Source organism: Solanum tuberosum, unplaced genomic scaffold (genome assembly GCF_000226075.1).
Source record: "Solanum tuberosum cultivar DM 1-3 516 R44 unplaced genomic scaffold, SolTub_3.0 scf00389, whole genome shotgun sequence".
Taxonomy (NCBI): domain Eukaryota; kingdom Viridiplantae; phylum Streptophyta; class Magnoliopsida; order Solanales; family Solanaceae; genus Solanum; species Solanum tuberosum.
The window spans coordinates 545,352-550,889 of NW_006239314.1; the positions used below are offsets into that span (position 1 = coordinate 545,352).

The following is a 5,538-nucleotide window of genomic DNA, read 5'->3' on the forward strand; positions in this document are numbered from 1 at the left end:
CCGCATAAATTGGGAGAAATATAGATATATAGATATTTTAAGTTGCTAATTATTGTGAGTTATAGTACGTTTTATGTAATTTTCATATATATTACTCGGTCCTGATTTATGTGATACAAATGAAATTTCAAAAGTCAATGAATTTTTTATAAGTTTTTTTTTATATTAACTTGTTAATTATTGTGATTTCTAATATATTTACGTAAAACATACTCTAAATACAAATAATTAGCAACTTAAAATATATAAAAACATACTAAAAAATTGATTAATTTCAAATTTCATATGTACCACATAAATTAAACAGAAACAGTAACATATATTGGGCCCCGTGCTGGCACGGGGTCTCATATCTAGTCTTATATATAAGCCAACAACACTAGGACTATCACAGCATCAAAGAATTGTACCAAAAGCAATCTAAATGGTACATTAAATTAGTACTTTTTCCTTTACATGAGAACAAATGTCGCTACCACTACTAAGCACGTGTACTAAAAAATGCACAAAAAATAGCTCCAGCTTCACGATGGGAAATTGAGTTAAAAGTGCCTTATAGGTTTCCAATTTAAAAAAAGGGACAAGTGGGCCCCTTTATTTTTTTCTACTTTTTTATTTTAATATTAATAAAAGGAGTAAACTAATAACATCTTTCGTAGTTGTCCGGATAACTATTAAAGTTGTTTGGACAACTACTGAAGTTGTCGGACGACTAAAGAAGTTGTCTCCACAACTACGAGAGTTGTTGGACTAAAGTGTAAAAGTTAAAAGTTTGGGACTATTGAGAAATATCTTTTAACCTAATTAATACTATTTGTCACTTTTACCCAATTTTTAAGACTCGAAGGACTCCTACCTAATTGACTAACTAGTTTGTTTTTAATAGACCTTTCCCTTCACGATTGTACAAAACCAAAGTTCAATTCCTCACCTTCCCTCAAACTTTGTCGAGTCACCGGAGGTTTCATCGAAGCGGTGAAAATCGGTCCACTCCGTCTCTCTCTAGAGAAAATTAGTGAAGACATTGCAAAGAAAACTGTAAAGAATCGGAAAGATTTTCAGGTCACCGTGCAAAATCGTCTATTTTATATGAATTTTGACTTCTCCCCCTTTATCCCTCTTAGTCAGAATTAACGGCAGAGGATGGTGGTGACGAGCCAAGCCTTGATGCCGACGAGTTCATTTACCTTATGCACGGGTCGTTTCTCTTTTGTTATATTTATTGTTCATCTTCCCTCGGGGTTTAACTTCTCCAACAACTAACACTACACTTCTATGAGTGAAAGGCAGGTTTAAACTAAAAAGACGGGGAATTAGCCAACTTGCACGATTGAACTCATAATAAGTTTGTTCTTGACAAGGGTCAGTGGGTGTTTTCTCAATTTGTTAATTTTTCATAAATAGGACTTTACAGGTACTTGGAGAAGAAAGGAAAGGAAAGAAATTGAAAAGATGCCATGCAGGGAACATTGAGCATTATCAGGTACATCTAACTTGATTTTGATTTTTTCTCGAAACACTTTCAACTAGAAGGATTAGCTATTAGAGTTACCCTATTTTCACAACCCGTTCTCCTATGTGGAAAGTCCAGTATTTCTCCCTCTTTTGTTGATTTAATTTTCCAGTTGGATATGCAGTTAAATTATAATGTTGAATACTAACATATGTATATGTAGATAAACATAACTATAATTTGCTTATATGACAAGGGAGAATTTCTTTGAACATGAAGAACTCTTTGTAAGATAAGTTATTTATTTTTCATAGAGTGCAAGTTTCGGTATATAAATAGCAAACAATCTCCATTTTTAACACATCTTATTCATTTATCTGAAAGCTATGGAAAAATGCAGATTTCAATCAATAATTATCACCTTCAGGGAATTACAAATAGGCTCAGAGATTTGTTCCTATACCATTTGCCCCTGATGGTTTAACTGAAGAATTTTATGATCTGGATGCTTATAACCCTGCTGAAAGTAAGTTCATTATGAAACTTTAAGTTCATCCAGAACAAATGAGCCAAGAAGATAGTCACAAATTTGATTTACTTATCAGATACTATTATAAATTTCTATTTCTACTAAATTTTAAAAAACGTAATGAAGATGTATGTGTTCAGTTTGAAATAAGCTATAAGATAGTCATGCTATGATTTATTCAGTTTATTACTTAATTGATGTAAACTGGTGCAATTTTTACTAGGAACAGACAGAAGACATACAAAGATACATATTAATTAGGCGTCATTTCCATGATTACATTCATATTTATCGGCTCCGTTGACTCCTCAAAGTCAAAGTGAAATTCTTGAAGAAAGCTTTCAAGGTCACAAGGAATGACTGGTATATAAACTCTTCCCTTTAAAATTTTCGATGATTGTTTTATTAAAGACATTGAAGCTTTCCTATAATTCTTGATCTTGATAAGTTGATTAACTGTTTTCTCTGTACACTTAAACTACAGGCAAAAATTGCTTACCTGAGCCAGCTTAGAAGATGAACACATGCTTCTGGTGTGCGAATTCATTCCAAGAGGAAGTTTGGAAAATCATCTATTCAGAAGTAAGTATAGTTCGTGTGAAACCATAACTGCATATTTGATGCAAGAACGGATCCACAATATGATATGTAGATTTTGCTTTTTCTAAACCATGTATAAGAAATTTATTTTACTATGAACTTAGTTCATTATAAAAATCCATAAACTTGAGATCTTGAATCCACATCTAATTTGAGGACATCTACTAATATCATCCCTGTAATGTCATTGAATTAACCTTTGGTACATCTTGAACAGAGGAGTGCTTATTTCCAACCACTATCATAGAATCTCCGAATGAAGGTTACTCTCGAGGCAACTAAAGGACTGACATATCTCCACAGCCCAGAAGCTAAAATTATATATCAGGATTTCAAATCATCTAACATTTTGCTTGCTGCTGTATGTAAAACTACTTTAAAATTTAGTCTTCTACAAGTTTTAACAATATTTATGTTGTCCTCTTATGATCTGTCCATACCATGAATTGACAGAATTACAATGCAAAGTTGAGTCAATCAACAGTAAAATGGGTACCTTCTGTTGTGCTGCTCCCGAGTATATGACCACTGGTAATATACAATTTCAATTTACTCCTAATTGTTCTTGTGCTTTACCTGAGCTGAGCGTCAATCGGAAGCCAAGTACAAAAGTAGTTAAAAGATAGAGATGGTGTCATTAGGAATAACTTGGCTGGTCCATTTCCATCTGTTTCTCTATTCAAGGAGTATCAAAATGCAGTGATGGTAGTAAATTGATCAATTTTCACTGTACTATGTCATATTTCCAGCATTAGATAGTACATTTATCAATAGTTTAGCCAATTTTTAGATATGAGTGTATCCAAATTGCTTAAAAGCTGCACAGCTAGACTGTTTTGGCGTGATAAATGATGTTGTTCGACCTGAAATTTAATATGAATTTGGTATATTACCCGTTGTTATGCAAGCTTAATTTTTTATTTTTTGATTCACATGTAAAAATTGACAGTCCATAGTAGCCTCTTTCTCGATGTAGTTGTCAGTTGTAACTTTGCTTTCTGTTCTTTGAGCTACTTTACTGCACTTGAAGAGAAAATTCAGTAAAAATGTGGCTTAGATACTTAAAGTCGGGGGAATTCAAAACTGCAGTAAGATGAATTCCTCATTAATGTGTTTTGATGGATTTTATGGTCAACTTGGTGGCTATGTTATATGAATTTTGTTGGACATCACTGAAATTATCTGCTGACTGTTTTGTGTATACTTGATGAATTGTATTCACGTTACATGGACTCTTCAGTTTCAATGCAGCATCAGTGTTGAATTAATTTGACAGCATGTCCAGTCTCCTCAACTTTTGTAAATGTAACTCTTTAGGACACTCTAATTATCGACCTGTGGCTTCTTTGATTTATCTGTCTCTTTAATAGGTAGATTTTTTGTTTCTGTGTCGAAAAACTACATGTTGACCATTCATTTAGGTAGTGTAAATGATGTTTTAATAAAAGACTACTGCAAAAAATTCCTCCACCTTAAAGCATAATCGAACTTGCATAACACGACAGTCATAGGTGATTCAGGTAAATACAGAGGGATAACACACGCTGCTCAATTAGTTCTAATGGTAAATGTTGTTTTATTACATCCTCAAATAGAGGCCTCACATTCGAACTTGGGAAACATTAAGTCAATAAGTGCACTAAAATGAATATAGTGTGAATAGACTTCCTTCATCAATTAGCCTCGCTGAATTTGTTAAATTATCACACAAATTTTCTTAAGTTCTTGATGAGGTCTCTCTTAAGAGTTATCTCCTCTGTTTAATCCTTCAGTCTTTCATACTCGCAAATATCAATACTATGTGTCCTGAAAGAAATTGGGAGTGTAACACTACTTGGTTTGTTCTGTCATGTAACCTGAGATAATTTCTTTTCTCAGCTTCTGATTGTCGCCTCTCATATGTAAATCATATAACCACCAGAACTGACGTATACAGTTTTGGAGTTGAAGAAAAACCGCCCCCACGGAGAACATAATCTAATCCAATAGGCTTAAGCCTTTATAGATTACCTCTATTTTATAGTTTACTGACAAATTAAAGTTCATCTCAAGAGTTGTACATGTTCATGAATAAAAGTAATAAACTTAATTTTATTTCTTTAACATGTGATGCACTCACTGTATTACTTCAGAAATAATGAATAGTTGGTGCAGTTATACAATATCTCTTTACTTACCGTTTGTCTACTATAGATTCGAAGACCACAGGGTGAGATTGTATTCATTTTGTCCCTATATAAGATGACATAGTTATGTCGATTATTGTCTCCTAACTCCTTGGAGAAGAGATTTTCCATTTTGTATAGGATAGTCAAGGGATGGGATGGGGGCCGTTGTAATCCAGCAAAACTCAATGGGATGGATGGGTGAGGATTTAGGGGTAGCCGGTGTAGGATAGTCCAGGGATGGGATGGGGGTTGGATGCAATGGCTAATTTGGAATTTTCACTAAGGTTGTTTAGTAATTTCTTTTTTAAAAAATAGTGCTAGGAATTTAAAGGTAATTAAAAGACTTTCTGGGATTAAAGAAGTTGTTGTTGATGTTTTGAATAGAAAAGCTCAAGTTATTTTTACCCCACTTTTGTCAATGTGAGTAATCTGATTCTTCATTTTCGGGATTTTTAGTTGCAGATGAACGTAAGAATTTGATCTTTACGGAAGTTTTACTGGATTCTGGTAATGATTTAGGCTTATTATGTAGAAATTCTACAAAGGATTATCCAAGTTTAAGATATTTTTGTTTTGATAATTGTGGTGTTTGAGCTAGCTTGCATGGACCTCGACTAATTTTATGGGTACTTTCTACCTCTCACGAGCATAGGCATCAGATAACCTTGTCCCCCCCAGGCTGTGAATCGAGGTTTAAGATTCTTGAAAAACAGAGTTTGAGTTATCTTTTGCCTTAGCTATGTTAGTGTGAGTCCATTCTTTTGTGCTTATTTCAACAACAACAACAT

At 33.5% G+C, this 5,538-nt stretch overlaps 1 long non-coding RNA gene across 2 annotated transcripts; it reads left to right on the top strand.

Moving 5' to 3' along the window:
• The first annotated feature begins 2,202 nt into the window (after window positions 1-2,202).
• LOC107057865 (uncharacterized) lies at window positions 2,203-5,053 on the top strand. 2 transcript variants are annotated; one of them, XR_001471602.1, is made up of 5 exons: window positions 2,203-2,345; window positions 2,467-2,564; window positions 2,800-2,943; window positions 3,036-3,113; window positions 3,834-5,053. It is a non-coding gene; the product is annotated as an uncharacterized lncRNA (long non-coding RNA). The 2 variants fall into 2 exon arrangements; XR_001471601.1 differs by lacking the exon at window positions 3,834-5,053 and having other exon boundaries at window positions 3,036-3,141.
• Window positions 5,054-5,538: the final 485 nt, after the last annotated feature.